The following is a 10,000-nucleotide window of genomic DNA, read 5'->3' as shown; positions in this document are numbered from 1 at the left end:
CTCCTCCTCCTCCACCTCCTCCTCCTCCACCTCCTCCTCCTCCACCTCCTCCTCCACCTCCTCCTCCTCCACCTCCTCCTCCTCCTCCACCTCCTCCTCCTCCTCCTCCTCCTCTACCTCCTCCTCCTCCTCTACCTCCTCCTCCTCCTCCACCTCCACCTCCTCCTCCTCCTCCTCCACCTCCTCCTCCTCCTCTACCTCCTCCTGCTCCTCCTCCTCCACCTCCACCTCCTTCTGCTCCTCCTCCTTCTCCACCTTCTCCTCCTCCTCCACCTCCTCCTCCACCTCCTCCTCTTCCTGCTCCTCCTCCTCCACCTCCACCTCCTTCTGCTCCTCCTCCTCCTCCACCTTCTCCTCCTCCTCCACCTCCTCCACCTCCTCCTCCACCTCCTCCTCTTCCTGCTCCTCCTCCTCTTCCTGCTCCTCCTCCTCCACCTCCTCCTCCTCCTCCTCCTCCTCCACCTCCTCCTTCTCCGACTATTATTCTAGTGCCTGTTTGGTTTTTAGGTAGATCTTATTCAACTGTTGCCAAGCTCAAACCCATTACCATTTGTCCTGATGAGAGCCAGCTGTGTTTTAGGGTTATAAGTTCTCGGGTTGCCTACATACAGGAGGATAACTGATACAAGTCAAGTCTTTTCAGGAGATTCAGGAAATAAAAGTTGTTTTTACAACTGTCCATTGACCGGATTTCAAAAGTCTCTTCCGAGTCACCTGATTGGTGGATCCTCTCCCTGAATGGATTGTTCAATATTTTAAATCCATAGTCAGATGGTTTGTTGGTTTGTTGGTTTGTTTGTTTGGATCCACCATTAGATACAGCAAATATGCAGTAGCTATTCTTCCTGGGGTCCTCATACCATACTTTCAAACAACTTTTCATCTTAAACACTTAAATACAGACAATACACTTCCATAACATTCATACATACATTAGCTCTATTATTTACATTTTTAGTTGAAGACAACTTCATAATGAAATTAAGAAAAATAATACAGAAAGAAAAGTGGAGAGACAAAAACATAACTCTCCTTACCCTTGGGATCACAAGGGTGATCAGATGGTTCCTTATCTCGACAGCCATGTACGGGCCAGGAGAACCTGTTATCCATGGTTCAGAACTGTAAACAGACGTTACGACTTTCAGCTAACTTTAGCCACAGCCAGCAGAACAATTGATTGGGGAACATAGCAATTATTCATTTATGGGGAAAACCTTCTCAAAGTAATAAAGTAAGAGAAGTGATTTAAGGAGGGGGGGGTGTGATTGTGGGGTTTTTAAAGTCTATAAAGTCTTTTTTAAAGTGCATTTTTACCAAGGTCTCAACACACCATACATCACACAGTGGATGGTGGTGGACTGTGGTGATTGTGGCTTCTTTTCCTACAGTCTTTTTTAAAGTGCATTGTTACCGAGCTCTCAACACACCCATACATCACATACAAACCAAACACATTTAACAAATCACATAAACACATAAATAAAAGCATATGGTAACACAATAAGTCGCTGAGGGAGACCGTATGCAGCTCTAAAAAGGGGGGGTTTGAGGTTAGTGTTACAAGTGGTAACTGTCACTGACCCCCCTAACAAGAGCAGGCAGCCTGTGCCATTGAAGTGGTCTGCAGTTAGACACAGTCCTGCCTCCAGCTGTGGGGCAACAAGCAGTAGAGCCTCTTTCAATCTGAGGGTGCCAGTGGGTTGGTAGGAGTAGATCAGGGCTGCTAGACACAGTCACAGGGTGTGAGACTGTTAAAACCTGTTAAAACTAGAAGCCCTCTTTCAGGGTTCCCGCGCGCTGGTCTTAAAAAGCCTTAAAGTCTAAAATAATCCAGCAATCCAATTTCTAAGGCCTAAAAAGGTCTTCGTTATTCGGTCTAGAAATGAGGTGCTAGGTCTTAGCAATGAGATCCTGCAAAAAAAAATCTGTCCGACCACATAGATTTCATGTGTACATTGAGTAAGGTTCATATTTTCAACGGGACGAAGTGAGGATTTATTTTGGTGTAAATATGCGTTGACGGGCTCGATGTTCCATGGTTAGTCGGCCCTCAGGCGCTACAGGGGGGTCAAAGGGGGGTCACAGGGGGGGTCACAGGGGGGTCACCTGTCCAAACTAACGGGACATCCGGGGATGAATCAGAGACTTCCTGCCACGCAGATGGTGGAGGACGTGGAGCTCTTTTCTCACGGCCTGATCCACCTGTTGCCTGAGGCAAATCGCCGTGGCAACGCCCACCTGGGTGGCTCCACCCCCTGCCCTGTTCCCAGTCAACCCTGGTCTAATTATCAATGACGATAATAAAGGAGTAGTCCAGCTGTGGCGCAGGAGGCAGAGCCCGCCTCAAATCATCACAAGGTCGGCAGATCGGCGGTTCGAACCCTGGCTGGCCACATGTTGAGGTGTCTGAACCTCAAGACACTGAATGAACCCAAATGAGCAGGCTGGCGCCTTGCGTGGTAAGGCAAGGCAAGGCAAGTTTATTTGTAAAGCAAATTTCTTACAACAGGGGCAGTACAACGATCGGGCTGGGAATGGCAACTCCGTATTGAAGAACGGTAGTCATTTTTTCCCTTCTCTAATCTTAATGAAGTTAATGAAAGTGGTTAAGAGACAGGGAAGGTGAAAGAGGGGGAAATAGGGACAGCATGAGAGGGAGTAATAAAGGTAGAGTGCACAAATGACAAAACTGCGGGCTGCACATCAAATCAGTTTGAGGGAGAGATTTTTTTTCAAACACTTCAAAAAGTGTTTCTTATGAAACATCTTATGATCTTCCTCTACCCTCCCATCTCTCTCTCTCTTTCTCTCTGCGTCTCTCTGTCTCTCTGTGTGTGTGTGTGTGTGTGAGTGCGTGTGTGTGTGTGTGTGTGTGTGTGTGTGTGTGTGAGTGCGCCGACCGCGTTCTGCTTCGTTTCACTTTTCTAACCGCTCGTTAAGGACGGATGACAGCGGAGACTGAACCCAGAACAATTCATGATGAAGTGAAATGAAACATTATATTACTGATGGCCATTATCAAAGGCAAACGCAATATAAAGAGATAGGGCTGGCTGTAGCAGCTCCGTGGTAGAGACGCATTGGAGCCGTAAGGAAAACAGGCCTGCAGTGAGTTCGACGTCGCAAAAAGCCCAGCAACAGTTCTGCCGCGCACACGCGCCGCTGAGGTAAGGTCGGATGTGTAATTTAGGCATAAGACTGTAGGCTACTGATGATCCAGTCCAAGACTGTAGGCTAGATGATCCAGTCTGAGACACTTAGGTCATGTTCTCACATGAAAATCCGAATCAGGACCCGGAGCAAGTGGATGAGATTGCAACATCGTTGCATAAATTATTTCTCTGATTTGTGTTCTCACAGCCCTTCATGTAAACGAAGTAACATACGCAATCGAAGCAACAGACGTGGTCCGAAAAATTTAAAATTGCCCCGTTCGTCCCGCTCTTATCCAGATCAACACGCATGCCTGTTGTTTTCCTATGGACAGCCTCGATGCGTCGTTTCTAACCGGAGCGAAACCACCCTTTTCAAGCGGAGCATGCGTTGGTTGTTTGCTCCGGGAGCGACTTCGAATGCGCGTTCTCACAGCACCAAACGACGCAGAGGAAAGCGAATTTTATCCTAAACTCCGATTCCAAGTGAAGCAAATGTTCTAGTGAGAACACACCCTTAGAAAAGAAGAGATGACAAGAGATTCAAGTTAGATTAAGTTTAATTGGATGCACTTCTTTTGAGGTGGGCTTTCATGGGTGAGTGGAGAACAGCAGACCCAGGCCATGGTCAGCCCCAAACATCAGCCTGTTCTCTCCGCTCTTCCACCTCTGCTGGCCGACTGGCGCCACCGCCTCTACGTGTATGCGGCAGTCTCGCTGCCCGGTCTCTTCACTATACTGGTTCCTCGCTGGTGGATTGAGCCTCCCACTGCTGTCAGGACTGCAGTCACTCCCCATCTTCCACCCTAGACTGAAGACCCATCTCTTCAGGCTACAGCTGAACTGTTCCTCCTGAGACATCTACTAACCCCCTGTACTGCCCCCCCAAAAAAAGTATAAATAAATAAATGCATCTTCCTTAATGAATAAATAAGTCATCCTTCTTCACTAAGACGACTGCCAATGGCTCCAGGGCTGAGCATAGATTACTTTTTCTTGCTATGACTGGTGGATAGATGATTCACTTACTTTGTCAAATGTATTGGTTGTTAGTCGCTTTGGATAAAGGCATCTTCTAAATGCCAAAAATGTAAATGTTTAATTAAATTGCCACTCAAAGTTCGCTTCTCCTCTTATAAAACACATAACCTTTTCTAATTAATTTGATTAATCAAAAGTGCAGTAGCCTATAAGGCATTGCTGTATACAGCTTGATTCATCTATGTGTACAACAGATTTTCTGTAGGCTAAATAGCCTAACATTTCGTGTACGGTTACACCCCTAATAAGTAGTCACACAATGTCCTTCCCCTGTCACACCTGTCCTCCATATCCTCCTTTGAATTCCATGCCGTTTCTGACACCTCCCCAGTCAAACTCCACATTGTTGTTATCCCCCAGGTCAGCTCGGCCACTTCCTAGAAGAGTTGGATGTCCTTCTCAGCTCCTTCCCAGACGACGGCACACCGCTCGCACTACGCGGTCGCTTCAAAATCCAGTCAGAGAAGCTTTTTTCATCTGGAGTACTTGACCTTCTCCTCTCCTTCGATCTTAAGCCCAATCTATACTTCTGCGTAAAATCTATGGCGTACCTTTTCGCGCATCTCTCCGGAAATGTAACTACGCGGCACACCTACGCAGACCGTAAGAACTGTGATTGGTCCCCTTGGTAGCGTCACATGATTCCGACTTCTTTCATCCGCTTCTCATCCTGCTGCTAGACCGCCATATTTGAAACATGGATCAAGTGGAAGAGAGACTTGTTTCAGACCGACCAACGCAGAACTATAAATTGGGAGAGCCCTTGCGTAGGCTATGGTGTAGCCGCACGTAAATTCGACGCAGAAGTATAAATTGGGCTTTACCCTGTCCCACTCTCCCATTATCATTTTGTATCCTTCTCCATTTCCCTCAAATCCATCCCCCCCCCGTTAGTCTCTACCTACCTCTACCTTCATCTTCTTGTCGCAACCTACGTACCCTCTCCCCCTTCACTCTCTCTTCCTCTCTATTATCCTCCCTACCCTCTATTGAATCCTCCTCCCTTCTATCCACTGATACACCATCCTCCACCCTCCTGTCTGCTCTCTCCTCCTCATCCTTTGACTCTCTCTGTCCACTGACCTCAAGGCTAGCACGATCCTCTCCATCCATGCGCTCCTTGGACATCTGAAACCCTGCAAGCTTGTAGAGTAGAGTTCCCGGCAGCTGAGAGGAAATGGAGAAAAAACAACCTCCCTGATGACCTAAGCCCTTACCTCTCTCTCTCCTCCTCAACTTCACCTCCTCTGCATCACCTGATAAAGCTTCCTACTACCATTCCAAAATCCAATCCTCTGCCTCTAACCCCCCAAAAATTGTTCTCAACATTTTCCACACTCCTCAACCCACCTCCTCCTGCTCCTCCCTGTCTGCAGATGACTTTGTCACCTAAGAAAGTTGATGACATGAGCAGTTCCCTTCTCTCCACCTCACTCCAACACTGCTACCGTACTTCCCAAACTCACTGCGCTACACTCGGTCTCTGGCTTCCCAGCTCTTTCCCCTCCCCTCTTTCCGGATGATATTCTAAATCTAATCACAATCGCCCTCTCAATTCCCATCCCCTCCCCTCTTCTCCAATCCATTTCCAAAGACCCCCTCCTTCCCTTCCTTACTACAGTAAACAACTCCCCTCTGTCCACATGATCTGTCCCGGCTGCCTTTAAGACAACCAGAGTCAAGCCTCTTCTCAAGAAACCAGCTCTTGACCCGTCTGCTGTCCACAACTACAGACCGGTATCCCTCCTCTCGTTCTTATCTAAAACCCTTGAACACGCTGTATCTAACCAACTATCTTACTATCTCCTACAGAACAAACTCCTTGACCCTCAGTGATCCGGCTTTAAGGCTGGGCATTCTACCAAAACCACTCTCCTTGCTGTCACGGTGGCCCTCCGCTCTTGGCTCAGTCATTTCCTCACATGGTTTCTCCTACCACTGCTATGTAGATGACATTCATCTCTTCCTGTCCCCCCCCCCCCCACCCCCCTGACTCACAAGTGGCAACACGTGTCTCTGTGTGTCTTGCAGACATTTCTGCTTGGATGTCAGCCCACCACCTCAAGCTCAACCTTAACAAGACTGAGCTACTCTTCCTCCCTGGGAAAGCCTGTCCTCTCCAATACTTCTCCATCACAGTAGAGAACTCTACAATGACCTCCTCCCAGACAGCTAATAAGCCTGGGGTGATTCTCTACAACCACGTGTCTCTGCGTGTCTTGCAGACATCTCTGCTTGGATGACAGCCCACCACCTCAAGCTCAACCTTAACAAGACTGAGCTACTCTTCCTGTCTGGGAAAGCCTGTCCTCTCCAAGACTTCTCCATCACAGTAGAGAACTCGACAGTGGCCTCCCACCAGACAGCCTTGAGGTGATCATCGACAACCATTTATCTTGTGCGGCGAACATCACAGCGACAGCACGCTCCTGCAGATTTGTCCTCTTCATCATCCGAAGGATACGCCCATTCCTCACCAGGGAAGCAGCTCAGCTTCTGGTCCAGACATTGGTCATTTACACCATCCTGGCAACCCCGCTGGTGGAACGACCTCCCCGACGTTGTCAGGACTGCAGAGTCACTACCTGTCTTCCGCCGTAGACTGAAGACCTCCATCTCTTCACGCTACACCTTAACTGTCCCTCCTGAAACCTCCCCACCCCGCTGTTGAGTTTCTCTACTGTATATTAACAGAACAGAAAAATCCTTCTTCGAGCATTATGACTGCCAATGGCCCCTGGCCCGAGCTGAGATTACATTTCTTGTAAGATAGATAGATGATTCACTTACTTAGTAAATTGCTTTGGATACGTACATTATTGTCAGCCGATGACAAAGCTAAATGGCCTTGGCGTGTAAGAGTGACATAAAAACCTCAGGCTGATTATAATGTGGTTTGTTATGCACGTAGAAAACTATCATGTTACTCTCATTGGAATCAGATGGACTGTCATTGGATTCTTACCATTGAATCCCTGAGTAACCTTGAATATGCAACGTTGACAATGTTGTGTCCCCTAAACTGTGGGAAACTCCCTGCAGTAAACATGGCAAATCAACTACGCAAATATGTATATTTATGTAATTAAACAACACATAAATCAAATGCAAACATTCGTTTTTTCGAATTCTGATTCCATCTTCCAACAAGTCTTGTACTTGTACGTATTGTACTGTTCACATCACATGCTGTTTGTCTCAAACCTCCTCTACATAGTATGTACACAATTACATTTTTGCACTTTTCATTCATAATCTTCTTTTGATTGTTAATCTTCTTTGACTAATCTTCCATGACTCTGCCAAGACTATGGAATTGCTCCTGGGCATATATTGTTGACTGTTTACCATCAATCTTTTTAATCTTACACCTCCACCAGGTGAGATTAAACCAAAACCATTTGTTTCGACAAATTTGTTTCGAAGGTATGTATTGTATTTTATTGTGTTGGCTTATTATGCTATTCAACCTGGATGAGTCCACACAATAGTTCATGGACCAGTAAGCATTTGTTTTAACAGTAAGCATTGTTATAACAGTAAGCATTGTTTTAATCCATTTGCGGCTACCACAAACCAACAGTGTCTGAAAACCATATCCTCTTCCAAAGGGAGATCTTATTAAAGGCAACATTAATAAGACCCTCCGGCAGTCTTATAAGCTTTTAATGTTCCTTCAGCCTACATTTCCCACTGCAACATTAATCACAACTTAGGGTAAAACATTGAAATATTTGCAGTCATGCATGACTGATTCGGTGGCTGATTACAAGCACTGACTAGCTGTCAACATGTGTTAACTGTGACATGCATTCTGCATTCTTTTTTTCTTTTTTTCTGAGTGGGGCAGTCCCACTCATATTTTTCATTTTTATTGATAGATACAGTGGAGAATTAGACAGAAAGGATGGGTGAGAGAGAGAGGAGGGATGACATGCAGGATATGTCCCCGGCCGCTACGCCACCTAAGCGCCCCGCTTCTTCACTCTTATGGGAAAGTTAAATCTACTATACTATATTCAGATAATAAACTTTGATTAGGTGTCTTAGATGGTTTTTAGAAGGCTCTGTTTCACACCTGCTTCCCTTTTCTATCCATCCTAATGACTTGATAGTATACATTTACATTTTTTACATTTTTGTCATTTAGCAGACACCTTATTCCCAAGCGACTTACAATCAATGCATTTGACTAAGCTAGTGAATCATCAATCCACCAGTCGTAGCAGGAAGAGTAATCTAGCTCAGGCTCAGGGCCACTTGGCAACCTCCGTGATAGAAGTTTTTTTTGATAGAAATGTTTTATAGACACTGGAGAAACAGAGAAACAGTACAAGGGGGGCAGTAGAAGTCTTAGGGGACAACACAGTAAAGGGGAAAAGCAGGTGTCTTCAGGAGACGCAATGCTGGGGGGTAGTAAATGTCTCAGGAGGAGCAGTTAACGTGTAACCTGAAGAGATGACACATTACATTTTACCCTGAATTGTTGAATCAATCTTATCAGACCATCCATTACATCTTCATCATTATTATGCTCTTCTACTGATTGAAGGTCAGTGTTTGTGTCTTTTAAAAGATTAGCTTGTTTGCAGAACAGCCGGTTACCATTATAACCATAACCCTAAACAAACACAGTAGGTTACCATTATAACCTGTACTCTAACAAGAACAGTAGGTTACCATTATAACCTGTATTCTAACAAGAACAGTAGGTTACCATTATAACCTGTATTCTAACCACACACAGTAGGTTACCATTATAACCCTAACCCTAAACACACATAGTAGGTTACCATTATAACCATAACCCTCGCCTCTTTACTGGGGTTCAGGTTTCTCAAGACATTTCTCATAAAGCCTCATTTGATTTATTCACACTCTGCCACTGTTGCACTACTCAACCCAAACTCAACAAATATGTGCACATAGTGTTAATCAAAGTACTTGGAGTCAGATCATTTATATTACGTTATGCTTTGTTAACAACACACAGCCAGAGGTCTTTGCCAACTGTTCACATTGTAACTGCCAACCTATAAGGCCCCACAGGTTTGTTGTGCAATCATTATTTATTTATTTATTTTTGTGATTTGTTGCGTCTTCTAATCAAATACATTTTCTTTATAAAAACGACCCACCAGAAACATAGACGTCACCACAACCTTCCCGCAGGCAACATTTCGTCTGTGTATGCTGGAAGAGAGGCGAGGTACAGTTTGGCAACTTCACTGTGTCCCCCATTAGAACATTTGTGGATGGAACTAGAGATCAAGATTCAATCTTCAAGATTTAAACAACATGTCGTGACGTTAGAATTATAAGGTTCTATCTCAATTTTTGGTCAAAATTTAGTTTTTTACATAATCTGATCCATTAGGTGTTTATTAATGCCTGTGTGGTGTTATTTTTAAAATGTTGAAATTTCTGAGTTAGTAATTAATAAAATACAAAGGTTCCATCTCACAAAACATAATGGAATGTAAAAACATTGACGCTCAATATCTCTGAACTACCCTAAACGGAGATAGAACCTTATACTTCTAAACTCACGAACTGTCTGTGAGACTTTTATTCTGAAAAATAATAGTAAATACATTTCAACGTTGTTGAAAATCAATGACACACTCGCTAGTCAACCCTCCAAAATATTGCAATGCAATGGATTCCAAGAGTAATCTTCACTACCCTACAGTAACTAGGTAGTAGTGGGGATTAGTCACCGAATCCATTGCATTGCAATATTTTGGAGGCTTGACTAGCGAGTGTGTCATTGATTTTCGACTTTATTTACTTAATTTTTCTGA

This window comes from Nansenia antarctica (assembly GCF_963989245.1).
Source record: "Nansenia antarctica genome assembly, chromosome: 3".
NCBI lineage: Eukaryota > Metazoa > Chordata > Actinopteri > Argentiniformes > Microstomatidae > Nansenia > Nansenia antarctica.
This window is presented reverse-complemented; position numbering follows the sequence as displayed.